At 45.5% G+C, this 16,428-nt stretch overlaps 1 long non-coding RNA gene across 1 annotated transcript; it reads right to left on the bottom strand.

Moving 5' to 3' along the window:
• Positions 1-15,077: 15,077 nt before the first annotated feature.
• LOC123412845 lies at positions 15,078-16,181 on the bottom strand. Its single transcript, XR_006613616.1, has 2 exons — positions 15,778-16,181; positions 15,078-15,700 (listed from the first exon to the last, which is right to left on the bottom strand). It is a non-coding gene; the product is annotated as an uncharacterized LOC123412845 (long non-coding RNA).
• Positions 16,182-16,428: the final 247 nt, after the last annotated feature.

The following is a 16,428-nucleotide window of genomic DNA, read 5'->3' as shown; positions in this document are numbered from 1 at the left end:
TTCTGTAAGTGCTCACACAATAACCACACGGCGTCTAACTATTTGAAAAGATAATGCACACTAACTCATAGAACTACTAAACAAGAAATGCATGCAGCCTACTAGTAGTACTTCTAATTAATCAAGTATTAAATGCCACGCGTCTTAATCCTCCTCTATTTTGGAAATGCATGTAAACGAAACCACACCTTCTAAACCGTGACGGAGGAAGTACAATTTATAGAAATATAAGGTCACTAACACTAATCGATGCAATATTAATAGTGTTTGCCTCGTAATACTAACAAAGGGGTATTAATTATCGCTTGCATGCATGTGGATGTGAGATCATTGACTTAATTTGCATGAGAGAGAAAAATACACATTAATTTACACGGCAAACAAAAAGTCATTAACTTTGCCTTGGTATCTGTAATATGGGTTTGTGATCTTGTATATAAAAATGAAGGGAGTACAAAACAACTACCATTTGTCGCGAATCAACGAGCCTAGTACAACTTCACATCTGACTAGTCCAAAAACAACCACACTTTGATAATACAACTACAACACAAAAAAGCCTATTCAAAACCGAGAGCCTTGCCGCATCTCGACCGGCGCCGATCATCACAGAAGAATGGACCCGAAGAAGGCACCGTCTTGGAACCACCGACAACGGCCATACATTGCGCCGGAGCAGAACGACCATGGCAACGACAAACATCGGAGGACTGAAATATCGGATCACCATCTCTCCCAGCACGATGCACCCTACAGAGGGATAACGTCAAAGGCGCAGCCATCATGCCGATCCTACAACGAATCAAGACTTTCGCCTAGAGATAACTGCCAACCCCAAGCAGGCGAGGAAAATGCCGACACACTCAACAACGCCTTCAGGGACGGAAACGACACCCAAGGGTGCCATCGTCGTCGGCCCGATCAGAACCGGTCAGGATTTTCATCCATAATGCCACGCATCTCCACACCTCCAAGGTTTCGGCCAGCACCGACCAAGATGCCTTCCACCACTGTCACCGCATCAATTTGTCGTCGATGTCGTGCAGCCGTCGTCCTCTCCCACCCACTGGCGAGAGAACGCGACCCAAGCCACCATCAACAACGCAACCGAGCAGCAGCAACAACTAACCATGACGTGCAAGGCCAATTCAACCGCCCCCGCCTGCACGTGCGCCAAGGGACTGCCACAAGAATGGGTCCGACCCGCACCTCCGACCACTCCGACGCCAACTCCTCTAAGGCATCAGCACATGCCCCTCACGCGGAAGCGGTCAGTCGCCCGTTGCCCATCGGGATCTCCTTCCTGGCAGGGCCTTCCGAGCGTCGTCGCCTTCATGGATAGGCACACGTCGTCGCCATCGTCAAAGTCGGCACACAACCCTCCTCCACACCCCCTCCCGTGCACCTCACGTGGATCCGCCGCATCGCCGCGCTCCTCGTCGTGCACCGGCGACCACCATCGCGAAACTTGGTGTTGGCCACCCCACCACCATGGCCGAGGGAAACGTGGAACCATACGCACCTTCCCTCCTCCCCTACCAACGAAAGGACAACAACGATCGAACACCATCGGCAAGGGCTAGGGTCGCTAATGATGACCCCCGCCCACTCCAGGGGACGACCTTGCGATGATATCGACATCCAGGATCGAAGCCAAGCAGGCCAAGATCTGACCACCCTACCGTGACCACCTTGACGCCGACGTCACCAGGAGAAGGCCGCCGCTCGCTGCACAACCCACAGGTGGCTGGTTGCATGCTGCTCACCAGGAACACCCTCCTGGCCGAGCCTCACTTCGCCGCCACCTCATGACTACACCATCACGCTCTTCCTCCACCATCACATCCGACCGCCACCACCATACTGCTCCTCCACGTCTCCCGTCGTGTGTAGCGAAGAACCGTGCTGTCGACCATGCTAGCCCATGTGTCGCCCTGGGGATAGCCCACCTCCACGCATAGGAGAGCCGTCCGGACGTGTCGCCCCGCCCGCCGTCTTTGACAAGCAAACGCAGCCGCCGCCACCTGCGCCGAAGGCGGCAGCGGCTTAGGAGGGAGCAGATCAGTTGCCTCTGCTTTAGGGTTGGGGGCCCTCCGGAGTCTCTCGCACTAACGACTCGGAGGAGTTTGATGAAAATTGCTAAGTCTAAGAGGGTGCTTGGATACGTTTTAGTCCCATGACTAAAAGTAATGAGACTAAAACTTGCTAGCCTCACCCTTGCTTGGATCCAAGTACTAAAGAGATTAAAATCAAGTTAATAAACATTTATTATCCTCCAAACTCTCCAATCCAGAACTTGCATGAGGAGTTAAATGAGGAGAGAGATGACTAATGCACATTTTAGTAGGGGTACCCCTAACTAAAAGATTTTAGCCTCAAAACTAGTTTTAGCCTCTCTTTAGTCAAGGGTGATTGAAACTTTAGCCTCTTAAAGAGACTAGTTTTAATCTGACTAGTTTTAGTCTTTTAGATCCAAGCACCCTGTAAGTTTAGACTTAACCGATGCGAGCAATGCTACATGCACGGACGGGGTTTTACGGGATCAACGAACTGCCTTAGCGGGCATGTTTTGGTTGAATAGAAAATCAACGAAGTGCCTTAGCAGGCACATTTCGGATTGGATAGAAAATTCTAAACATACAGGCTGTTTTTACATACTTTACAGGGTTTTCCCTGATTAATCTTCTTCACCCTGAATTTCGGCGAGGGTGGCCCTTCACCTTATTTCTATCTGAACAAAACATGCCAACTAAGCCACTCGGTTTATCTCGTAAAAGTCTGGCCGTGCGTGTAGCATTGCTTTGACTGATGTTATTCGTTAGTCCATAAATATTATATCCAAGTATTTGAAAACATAAATAAGAAATTTAGGAAAAAAATAATAAAATGAAACGAAACAAAAGGAAAAAATGACATTTTTTAAACCTCAAATCGTAGAATAATTTTTCTACGGTATATTTATTTTTATTAATCAAAAAGATATGATACAAAGAAAAATAGAAAAACTAAGGAAACAAAACCACCCAATTCCAATTTTTGGGAAAGGAACATTGTGTAAAAAAATATTATCTATCCACTGTTCAAACTCTTAGCCTGCTTCTCTTTTATTTTGAATCTCAGCAATTTAAGATCCTTCTTCAGGTAAAATCTTCAGGATTGAATTGATTGTTGTTATGCCCTGAAAACTTTTCCATTCCGCCGAATCCAAATATTCCAGCAAGCAAGAATAACAATTTCTACAGCAAATGTTTTGAGCAGCATGTCCATAGCCAACATAGTTTCCTCATGGACAGGTGTACCTCTGGTACTAAATTATTCCAGCATTCTCTTGCAAGGTTGCAGTCAAAGAGCACGTGAAGTAGTGTTTCTTCAGCTTGCTGATTGCAATTTGGGCAATGGGGATCATTCAGCTGCATCCCTTTCCTTGTCAGCAATACTCTTGTGTTAACTCTGCAGTGGACCATTAGCCAGTAGAAAACTTTGTGCTTTAGCCCGGTAGAGTTGTTCCAAATGAGTTTAAACATGACATCATCACTCGATTTAGACTTGATCGAGTCAATTGAGAACCAGCCACACCCTTTTTTCGATAAAGGAAGTTTATTACTTAAGAGTTTTGAGCATTACACCCGGCCTCTGCATACCAAGGATGCGCACAGCCAACAAGTATAGGACTTCACTAGTACACAAAGTGAAAATAAAGCATTAAGGAATACATATGAGAATTTGTGAAGCCGCCTAAGAGCAACTCTAGCAGACCCCGCATCCCGTCCCTATCCGAAAAATAACCGCGAAAATACGGGTCAGGGCGGAACAACCTGCCCGATCAGACCCCGCATCCCGCCCAGGCCCGCAAAATTTTTTGGGGGGCGCGGCAAAATCTCGGCCCCAACCCGCGTATTCGTGGGTTTTTCCCTCGCCGCTGCAGTGCCCTGCAGATAAGCGGAAGCGGTTGGTGGGGGGACATTTCAGCCCGCGTTTTCCCCCCACCAACCACCTCCCCTCTCCCCCCTCGCGCCGCCGCCACCCCGCGCCCAAGATTCCGGTGAAAGCAGCCGGCAGGAGCTCGCCGAAAGGCCGCCACACGCACGAGGCCTCTCCTCCCCCCTGCGCCAGCGGGTCGCCGGATTTGCGGATATGCGGACCTTCATCGCGGGGCCACCGGATTTGGCTTTTGTCGTCCGTTGGTGGCTGCGCCAAGCGATGGAGTGGTCGGGGAGCATCTCCCGCAGCCCCGACAAGGGCGCATCACCGCATGCAGGGACAGTTTCGTCCTCCCGGCACCGCCGACGATTTGCAGGCATGGATTCGTCCGGCCGTCCACCGGGCTCGGCGCTCGCGCAGCGGCTCTGTGGCTCGCCGTTGCTGCTTATACAGTGCAACGACTGCACGCAGACAGTGCTGCGGCTTACTTCGGCCACGCCGAAGCACCCCGTTGTCTTATGTATCCAATGTTGTTGAAAAAGCAAAGAAATGCATTATGTTGGATCAAATTAAGGTGCAAATTTAGTTTTTTCGGGTCGGGAGGAGCTGCGCCAGATCAGGCCCCGCAAAGCCGACCCGTAAAAAAACATATTTCGCGAATATGCTTTTTTACGGGTCCGTTATGCGGGGTCTGCATCCGCGGTCGTGCGCGCCGGCCCGCAAAGGCGTTTTTCCGCGAACTGCAAACACGTTTTGCGGGCCGGATGGATGCGGGGTCTGCTAGAGTTGCTCTAAGAGGGTGGTAGATCAATCCGGAGACTATGTTGCCATCCATGCCGGGAAAATAACTCCCTGGCCGCTTCCTCCAAACGTAACACCACCTTCAAAAACAAATCTCGATGCTGCGCACGCTGCAGGGCCGATCAAACTCGTAGCGTTACTGTACACCGATGAATAACTTGCATAACAGAAGCATTTTTTTTCATTAAATACCTTGTCATTTCTACATAGCCACAACGACCAAACAACGGCAATCGCTCCCACCCTACAGAATAGTTTAAACCTAGAATCAACCCCGTTCAGCCAGTTGTCAAAAATGTTTGCAACCGAAGTCGGGGGATGTAAGGTAGAACCTATTTGGATAGCTGACCATATAGACCTAGCGAACTCGCACTAAAAGAACAAGTGTGTAATATTCTCGTCGTGTTGACGGAATACACACTTTTTACTTTCATGCCAATTGTATTCTGCAAGGTTATCTCTTGTAAGAATAACACATCGGCGAAGATACCATGCAAACACCTTAGTTTTTAGCCGGATCTTCATCTTCCAAACTTTGTTATTCTCCTTAATATCGACTGGTACTTCGGGTAGGATTAATGCTTTATACATGGAATCAACTGAGAATTGACCATTCTTCGTAAGATTTTATCGAAATTTATCTGAACCTTTCGATAGACGGATGGTATTTAATCGGGTGAGCAAGGCATTTCAAGATGCTTGTCTTGTTTCAAGTAAACTTTTCCTGAATGAAACATTCGATGGGAAGGTACCCAACACTTTAGCAATCGTGTCACTCTTGTTTCGTACGATCGCATACAAAGTCGGATATTGCTATCTGAGAATGGATGGACCTAGCCATACCCTAGTTGGTGGAGAAGTTTTACCACAGTCTTCTCATGCAAAATAGTAGAAAGTACGGTAGAAAAGTTGTTCCCCAAAATTCGATTAAGTGTGAATGAACAAACAAAGGCTGCAATGAAAGTTTTTCGCAAGAAGAAAAAGGCTGCAATTGAAGTGTAGCGTCTCACGGCACTGGTTCTGTCTGCGTGTAAACCGGTTGTTTTTCTCATGTCGATATCGATGGAGGAAGTCATCTGATTCAAACTTTATTTTCTCCATCTCTTTTACGGTAAATTACTAGGTGAGTCCGCTTAGGCAAAAAAAAAAAAAACTCATGCGACCTAAGAAAACCAATAATTTTAGAAAATGAAGATAAAGGATTTGCTTCATTAATTAAGGACGTCGATATTAATCATACGTGTGACATGATGGACATCTGAACACACGAACCTGTGTGACATACCCAAAAGGCAATTTATTAAAACTGCTCATGCGTGTGAACGCATCTACGACAGTATAAACGCCCCTGTGTGGCAACTACTCAATCCCACTCCCACCCGTGCGAACACATGTGTTCCATCGTCAACTTTAGTTGTCATGTGTAATTAATTTTGTTTTTATGTCTAATTAATTATAGTATGTATGATTAAATATATTTTTATGTGAAATTAATTAGAGTTGTTACGTGTGGTCAAATCATAGTTATTATGTATGATAAATATAATTATCATATATGATTAACTAGTTGACACCTATGATCAAACCATAGTTGCGATATATGGCAAATACAGTTGTCATATACACAACTATAATTACCATCTATCATCATGGGAGCATAATGCGGATAACAAATAGTTTCACCTATACATCTGAACGACTGTCGTGTATCTTTGGACGAGGAACGTCCACACGTACTATACTACTCCGAGACAACAACGTTGGGTGCTTACGTGACTCTAGACCCAGATGATAATTGCTTTAATATTTATGTAATTGAATTAAACGACATCAGTTGTGTGTTGGGTCATGTTGATAAGTGCCATGGTGTGAAAGTTACCATTTAGGTTAATTAATTAATTAAGGAGTTTTTTTTTTTGGGAAAAGAAAGAGTTTAAAGTTGCTTGCGATAATGAAATGGTAATAAATAGTGCAAAGTTTGGCAGTACAGTATACATAGCTACGGCCGTCATAATGAGTTACTCTTGTCGATGGGCGATGGCTATATACTTCCGTTGTCGAATGCCTCACCGGTTGACGATTGACCACTTTTCTCTATCTGTACTTATCATCTCCAGGCAGCAGGGTGCGCCGATGATTGTTGCCGTTGGTATTTTTCATCGGTACCTTTTCACACTCATTACTCATCATGTCTAATTTGTAATCCAGTTTAGTCACGTGCTTGGACAAATAACAATGGTTTTTCTTTCTTTACCTTACCCATACATCACTGTCTGATAACGTTAAGAAAAAGGATAATTACCCCTGCCGGTTCTGCTTTGGCTTGGACTGACATGTGGTATAATGCTCCGTCTGAGTTTTGAAAGACATTGTTTAGCTTTACCATGGTCTTCGAGACTAGACTTATTTTTGGTCGTAAGCTTCTGTTGACACTGCAAGGTCTTGATCCCGAATCAAGGCTCCTATATAGATATGCCAAATTGTTTTAGAGTACCACTTGAAAGTAGCCTAGCCTAGGTTAGCTACTACTCCATCCGTCCCAAAATAACTGTCTCAAGCTTAGTAGTATAAAGTTAAGACACTTATTTTGAAACGGATGGAGTATGAAATACACGTGCATTTTTCTCGAAAATGAGGCTTAGCCCCGGCCTCTGCATCGAGTGATGCATGCAGCTATATATTAAATAAAGCCTAAATCCGGCATAGTACAAGTCATAATGGAGCCACGAGGTGGTAAAACAAAAAGATACAAGGCGATATACACACACAAACCGGGGATAACGGAAAGATCTAGATGACTAAACACATATTCTATTAATATGACGTCATCCAAACCGGTTGAAGATACCCTGTGCTACCATCTTCCATCGGACACACCCACTATCCAAAAGCTCCCTGGCTGCCACAGGAGTGAGTAATGTCCACGTGCGGATCAGTGCGGTAGCCCTAAAGATAACCTGCAGAAAGTGAATATCGCGTAATCTGTTAAAAACTAAGTCATTTCTGCTATTCCAAAGAGCCCACAAAAGAGCACATGTTCCAACACGAATAAGTTTAGCAGAATGAACATCCACTCCCTTTAACCACGTCCCAAATAACGAGTTAATACTATTGGGAGGACTGATGTTGAAAACTATGTGAAACGAGCGCCAAACCAATTTAGCCATTGGACAGTCAAGAAAGAGGTGATGTATAGTTTCTTCCCTCGGACAAAAGCTGCATCTAAGATTACCATTCCAATTTCGCTTGGCAAGATTATCCTTCGTAAGAATAATTTCTTTATGAACAAACCACATAAAGATCTTAATTCTAAGGGACTTTGATCTTCCAGATATGCACAGATTTAGGAATAGGTGATGAATCTATGAGATCGACATACATAGATTTGACCGAAAAAATCCATTTGAGGTTAGCCTCCAATGAACACGATCGGGTCTGTTCGAGAGGTTAACATCCATTAGCCTTCGAACAAGATGCAACCAGTTAGTCCACCTATCCCCCGCTAAAGAACGAAGGAATTGAATATTTAGAGGTACCTCACGCAATATTGCAACAACAGACGCTTGTCCACGTTGAGCAATATGGTACAACTGCGGGTATTGAATAGCTAGAGGATTATTCCCTAGCCATGAATCTTTCCAAAATCTAGTAAATTCACCATTACCTAGAATAAACCTAGTTCTGTTGAAGAAAGAAGTTTTTACCCGCATCAAACCCTTCCAGAAGGGGGAATCAATAGGTCTAGCTATGACCTGCGAAATGGTTTTAGACTGTAAGTACTTATTCGTCAGAATCTGTACCCACATCCCTTCGGATTCCCTAGATAATCGAAACAACCACTTGCTGAGTAGACATCTATTTTTGGTTTCTAAATTTTCAATTCCTAAACCTCCTTGATCTTTAGGCCGACAAATAATATCCCATTTAGTAAGCCTATATTTCGTCCGACCCTCATCACTCTGCCAGAAGAAACGGGACCGATAGAAATCCCATCTTTTCCGTACACATACAGGTACTTCAAAGAAGGATAGAAGGAACATAGGCATACTTGTTAAAACTGAATTAACAAGAACTAGCCTTCCTCCGTAAGATAATAACTTGCCCTTCCAGCAACTTAATTTCTTTTCGAATCGGTCCTCAATACATTTCCATTCCTTATTTGATAATTTCCGATGGTGAATGGGAATACCTAAATACGTAAAAGGAAGATTCCCAATTGCACATCCAAAAAGTTGATTGTAAGTGTCTTGTTGGTTTTTGGCTTCACCAAAACAAAACGACTCACTCTTATTAAAATTAATTTTCAGCCCAGATAGCTGCTCAAATAAGCAAAGGATAAGTTTCAAATTTCTAGCCTTGTTTAAATCATGCTCCATGAAGAGAATAGTGTCATCGGCATATTGTAGAATAGAGACCCCACCATCTACCAGATGTGGAATAAGTCCCCCTACAAGATCCTTCTCGTTAGCTCGCTTAATCATAAGCGCCAACATATCAGCAACAATATTAAATAAGATAGGTGACATCAGATCCCCTTGCCTGAGACCCTTGAGTGTCTGGAAGAAGTGTCCTATGTCATCATTGACCTTAACCCCGACACTTCCTCTTTTAGTAAAGCAGTCAACATGCTTTCGCCAAAGCTCGTCGAAACCCTTCATACGCAGTGTTTGTTGCAAGAAGGACCATTTAACTTTATCATATGCCTTCTCAAAATCCACTTTGAAGATAACCCCATCCAATTTCTTCGAGTGGATTTCATGTAAAGCCTCATGCAAGACAACTACTCCCTCCAGAATATTTTGGCCAGGCATGAAGGCAGTTTGCGAAGCCTGCACTACAGAATGTGCCATCCTAGTTAGCCTGTTTGTTCCCACCTTTGTGAAAATTTTAAAGCTAAGTTCAGCAAACAGATTGGACGAAACTGCTCAATGCGATTCGCCCCTTCTTTTTTTGGTAACAACGTTATGGCACCAAAATTCAAATGGAAGAGTTGTAAGCGGCCAGCAAATAGATCATCAAACATTGCCATAAGATCTTTCTTAATAATATGCCAACACATTTTGTAAAACTCCGTCGGGAACCCGTCTGGCCCAGGGGCTTTACCGCTCTTCATGCCCCCAATCGCCTCAAGCACCTCTTTCTCAGTGAAAGGGGCGGATAGCAACTCGTTATCAGCCTGTCCAACTTGAGGAATATCCGCCACCTGCTGCTCATCCATTGATACAAAACTATGATCGGGAGCACCAAACAAACATTTATAATAATTGGAGATATACAATTTTAGGTTCTCATGACCTACAATTGTACCTTCGTCCTGCTCAAGCTGCAAGATTCTTTTTTCCTATGTTTGCCATTTGCAATCAAGTGAAAAAATTTGGTGTTATTATCCCCTTGAACAATAGCCCAAACTTTTGCTCTAGTTGCCCATTTCAATTCCTCCTCTCTAAGGAGTACATGGAGCCTCTGCTCAGCCTCGTTCTTGAGCTCTCTCTCATTCACATCCAACAAGATGGTCTCAGCTTTTCGATCAAGATCGTCTATAAGTTTGATGAGCCTGTCCTCCTCATCCTTATATGATCCTGCTACATTCTTAGACCAACCACGCAGGTACTGTCGAAGATGACGAATCTTATTTTGCCAACGATCCACACTGGACTTCCCTCCCAAGTTCTTTTTCCATTCCCTGGCAACCATATCCATGAAACCGTCCCTTGAGAACCAACTAGACTCAAAGGAGAACCCATCTTTATTACCTAAATGCTTTGCACTGCCAGAGTCTAGTAGAAGTGGCGTGTGATCTGAGATCGCTCTTTGAAGTGCACATACCGTCACTAGAGGAAACTTCTGTTCCCATTCAGTACTTGTGAGCACCCTATCCAACTTTTCAAAAGTTTGATTTGGTAGGGAATTTTCCCATGTGAACTTCCTACCCGAGAGTTCTATCTCTCGAAGGTCTAGGCTCTCAATAATAGTATTGAACATGAATGGCCATCTACCATCAAAATTGTCATTATTCTTCTCATCAGCCCTCCTGATAATATTAAAATCACTCCCTATTAAGAGTGGTAATTTCTCGTTGCAAATCCAAACTAGATCAACGAGAAATTCAGATTTTAATTCCGGTTGAGCAGCCCCATATACAGCTACCAAAGCCCATTGGAAACCATCCTCTTTGGATGTAATCCTGAACTTAACCGCATAGTCTCCTAACACCACTTCTCTAACATGAAGTGTGTCACACCGGACTCCAAGTAAGATCCCCCGGGATCTTCCTCTTGGAGGAAGACAGTGCCAATCAAAATCGATACCCGCTGATAAAGCACTTAGGAACTGAGAAGTGAAATTGTCTCTTCCGGTCTCCATAATTGCAATAAAATCAAGCTGATGCTCTATGGTTGCTTCAGCCAGAAATCTAGTTTTAGCCAAGTCACGTAGACCTCTGCTATTCCAGAAGATGCCCCTCATCGTTCATCATGAATTTTTTTAACAGTTCTAAACCGAGCACTCCTCCGGACCGCCGAAACCGGATACACTTTCCGTTTCCAGGACCGTTTAGGTTTTCCGCCAAGTCCCTGGTCCATATAACCAGGTAACTTTGATTTGGCATGATCAAAAGTTTCATTGCTATTAGTCGTATCTATACAAACATCCTGTCCTATGTCCGCCTCCTCCAAGGGCATCAAGTTATCACATAATGAATTAAGACCCCCCAGATCATTAATCTCAGAATCTTTCATAGGTTTCACCGCAGCCAAATTCCGAATAATATCAAGGGCCCTATCTACCTCTAAATCTAGTAGATCATTAATGGATTTCGAAACTTGAGCATGCGAATTACCTAAAGATACTCCAACTGAAACAACATTCTCAATAATTTGTTGCGGTGAAAAATGAAGAATGGAATTTTCTTTATTAAAAGACACACCTGTCGAAAGTCCTTCATCCTTGCGGCATGCATAGCCCGCCCCAACTGCAGATCATCCACATCTGGCTGGTCCTGAATCCGCTGGCTGGCTCTCTTCCCTGATGTCAACGGATCTGGAATCCCACCAAAAGCTATGACCTCCTCAACTGAACGTGTTATTACTCCCTGGCTGCCACTCTCCTGAGCGGGAACCTCTACTGGAGCAAGGACATCAACGTCCGCCACCACATCAGCCGGCCCACAATGAGGAGAACCCAGACATGGCCTCTCCTCAACTTAACGTGGAGTCCCTCCCTGACTTCCGCCCTCCTGAGAGGGAACCTGTACAGGAACAAGGACATCAACATGTACCCCCACCTCAGCCAGCACACAATGAGGAGAACCCACACATGGCCTGACCTGCGGCTGCAAATCCACCTCACCCTTAGCCTTAGCAAGGTATTGGTCCAAAGAGACCGCCGGCAACCCATCTACCGGAGAAGATGGCTGCCTCGCCACACTAGTAGTTTGCTTCCCTGGAATAGACAACAGAACCTGTCCTCCCAGGCCGGTCCCTATCGCCGAAGCAGCCAACCTGGCCGGGGCCGAAGCAGGCTCCACCTAACCAAAACGTACCTGCGCCACCGGTGCTGATATACCAGCCCCCCCTCCTGTGATACCTTAGGAGTCTTTGGCAGAGTAGAATGGTTGGACGGCAAAACCTTGTTGTCTGATTCCTTAGCACGGGACTCATCATCCCCATCAAACATATCCGCATCTTGATCTTTTACCTCCTCTTCAAACATCGGTGGGCTCTCGATCTCTATACGGAGGGTATACCTCATACCCGCAAATGCCCAAAGAACCTCATCCGGCACTAGCCCTATATCAATAACACTGACCAGCATCCGTGCAACACCTTTGGCTCGAGAGAACACCATATCAACCTTCTCCGTCTTTCCTATCAAAGACCCAAGGCTCCAAGCAACATGGAAATCATTAACAGCCTTAGACGGAGCTCCCGAAAAACGCACCCAAATCTGATTCAGAGGGACCCCTTGCGGCTCTTCACTCTTCCAGGAATCAAAATCTAAGATGCAGCATGTGCTTGGCACTCTGCACATGCCAAATTTCAACAACCGAGACAAATCTTCCTTAGAAGGGAAAACCACCTTGAACACATTATCAGCAATCGCAATAGGCTCCCACCGAAAAGATGCGGAAACCAACTCTCGCAGTTGCTGCACCACCTGGTTCGCAGTCATAGACCCGCTGGCAACAGTAACCATACCAGTAAGGGCCACATCCGGTGCATGAACCGCAGTCGTCACAGAAGGGGACTCAAAAAACATAAGCTCCTGACAGCAAGCCCCATAAATAGCCACCACAGGCATTTGTCCAACTGTGAGAGGACACTGAAGCGAACCATGTACGGGTTTGAGACAAAACTCACATAGTTCCGCCGTACATTCGGAGACAAAGTGGCCATTCTCCCCACATCTATAACATGTCATCTTTTCCTTCTTGCGCGCCCACTTAGTTGGCCTATCACCCCCATCCAACTTGACATTAGAATTGCCCTTGACCAGCGCCTGATCAGCCAACTCCGCAGCACCCCCATTAGTCGGCAGCTCCTCGTCAGGAGGCGCCACAGACTACCCTTTTGCCTGCACAACATTGGGCTCATGCGGCGCAAGATCTTCAGATGGTGGCAGCGGAGGTCTAGGCTTCCTACCACCGCCACGACCACCCCAATTCTGCCGAAATCCACCTCTCTTGTGATGCGATGGTCCTGCAACACCTGGCACGAAATTACCCGGATGACCCTGCCAAGCATACCCCCGTCTGCCACCAGACGAAGAAGAACCACGATGCTGTCCATGACCGTACGCATTGACACCATCGTCTCCCCAACGACCTCGTGGCTGCATAGGTTAGCCTCATCTCCCACCGTCCCCCCAGCACCTTGTTGATTCAGCATCGACTTTGCCACCAAGGCCGGAGGCCGACTCCCCTAGGAAGTCACCTTCCCCGGCTGCAAAGCCTGCTGTTTCGACACCTTGGACTACGAAGGCGGCTTAACTGCTGGAGCCTTGGCCAGCGGAGGCACAGCCGGAGGAGCTCCCTTCCCCGACATGCTCTGTGTCACAAGTCGAGGAACACGAGCCGCCTGACCAACACCCAGCCGCGGAAAGCCCCTGCGCACGATAACCCTAGGAATCGATTCCTGGGACTCGACCACATCTATACCCCGATCGGAAGAAGTAGATGGAACCGGACCAGGACACTTGGACTGGGCCATATACCCAGATTGATCCGAATCCACTTGAGACTGCACCACCGGCCCACTAGCATCGATCGCAGCTTTCAAAAACCTGGCCCTCGACTCCGTGGACGACGACACGAATACCGCCAAGCCAGATGGACGAACTGCCGAGCCTGACGAACGCACATCAGAACGATCTTTCTTGGCCAACCGCTTCCTCGAGACCCAACAATCGGGCTTGAAGAAATCCGAAAGTGAAAGGGGAGGGAGGTTTAACTTTGGGATCGGCCCGACCCAAGGCTTTGATGGCGTCACCTGCCTCCTTTTCCTCTCAAGAAAAGAATCCCGTTGTAGCTTACGCTCCTGCAAGTTGATTATGGACGGTATTGGGCTGGCCGGAGAAGTAACGGTCGGTGTCATCACCTGCCCCGTCTCCAATCGATAATCAAGAACATACCTGACCTTCTCCTGTGGCGACAACATCTCATCATCGACGTCGCCCGCCATCCCATTCGCCCAAAATCTTCCTCCTCCAAAAGCTGGGTTCAACGTGGCGATCTATCCCGTTCCTCCTCCGTAGAAACGTCGAAAACCTGATGATCCTCGTCTACGGTATGTTCCTGCGCGACAACAGACACACTAACTATAGTCATGCGGCATCGCGCCCATCCTCTCTCTTGGCGTACCAGTCTCCCCACCAACCATAATCTGACCTATGAATTTTCCTTTAGAAATGGGAGAGATTTTCACTTCCCGGCCTCTGCACCAACAAGGAATGCATACGACCATTTTAGTATGAGAACCAAGATAAACATGGTCCTCAGAATTTTTTTAAATAAGTATCAAGATTTTTTTGATGGGTGGTTTTACCACACGCCAAACTTGATCCTCAATAAATGGAAGAAAACTTCCTGTGCATCACCTGTCAATTCGAGGAATTGAACTCAGGTCGTTGGGCCGCACAACCGCATGCCTAACCACTGAGCCCAGGCTCCATTGCCCATGATAGTCATTCACGGCACTTAATCATATACATGGTCCTCCATGTATACAAGCATGGCCCTCCATGTATACAAGCATGGCAGGTATGAGATATTAATACTAGTAAAATATACTGATGTTTTGGGTATTTTAATATAAACTACATACATAATGAAATAAGTGAACAAACACACTAAATACATCTGAATCAGAAAAAAGTTAAAACATTTTTATAACAGTGAAAGGAAGGAGTATATTGTGTCCATTTCGTAAACAAAATTGTGTAATGTTGATTTCTCCTTCTATATGGTACTCCCTCTGATGTTTAGACAATTCAGACCGAGCATCTCTCTTATAAAAAAGAACAGAGGGAGTACTTGTACCTGTTATATACTAGTATCAGCTTGCTAGCGCATCTTAATTGACTTTGACCTCTTGATTTTCTTCAAGATGATATTGCAATTTGCCCAACCAACGCTCAACGATGCACTCTAGACTTCTCGTATTTCCCTGCTACTAGTATTTTTCTGGTTGGAGCAGATACAAGATCTCACACAAGCCCGTGCATAAAAAAACAAACTCAGAAAGCAACCGCCTTAGGCAAAATACAGAAAGTACGAAACTCAGGTAACCACGAGGAAGTTGCATCACGTCTCCTCAGGTTTAAGTCATTGACTTGGGAGTCCTCGGTGTTCACACAAGGTCAAGATATCTACTGGCTTTTCCCCCTTCAGAGACAGCAAAGAAAGCACGCCCACCACTGTCCTTTCTAACATGTGATTTATAGGTTGTCCAATGCTGTCAACACTGCAACAAAGCGATGGCCGCTGGTATGTGCAGCATGTTTGAAATCAAAATGCTTGCATCAGTATATATGAAAATGTAACGATGAGAAGAGGTATACACTGGGGAGTATGATTAGTGAATGAAGGGAGGTTATTCTTCCATCCGCTGCTTGCTTGAGCTGCCAAACGGAAGGAATGAGCAGCGGAATACCAAGTGTCATGTACACCTTCCTTACAGTTAAAGATCGCATGCTCAACACCAATTTGTTTAAGCTTGCTTGCTTGCCACGACGTAAAATATGAAAATAACCACTAGTCACATAGTCCCTCCATTCTTAAACATTCCAACCGTCCGAAAATACTTGTCATATGAATTCATATATCTAGATGTAATTTAGTTCTAGATATATCCATTTTTATATATTTGTGCGATAAGTAATTTCAGGCGGAGGGAGTATAAGTTTTTTAAAGATTTCACTAGGGACTACATACGGATGTATATAGACATACTTTAGAGTATAGATACATCCATTTTGCTTTGTATGCAGTCTGTAGTGGAATCTCTAAAAAAGACTTATATTTAAGAACAGAGGGAGTAGATTACTAGCCCAAACACGGAGTGATGAAGAACATGGCCCGTGCAATTGGAAGTGTTGTTTAATGTATCAACCGCCAGTGGGTGATTGATGCACACTCCACTCGTTGGCGCAGAATGCATCATGCATTGCATTTGGGGTTTCTAGTTAAGCATAACTCTCATTGACTTGTTA

Source organism: Hordeum vulgare, chromosome 7H, assembly GCF_904849725.1.
Source record: "Hordeum vulgare subsp. vulgare chromosome 7H, MorexV3_pseudomolecules_assembly, whole genome shotgun sequence".
NCBI lineage: Eukaryota > Viridiplantae > Streptophyta > Magnoliopsida > Poales > Poaceae > Hordeum > Hordeum vulgare.
The sequence above is the reverse complement of the archived record's forward strand: the minus strand, read 5'-3'. Positions and strand labels throughout refer to the sequence as shown.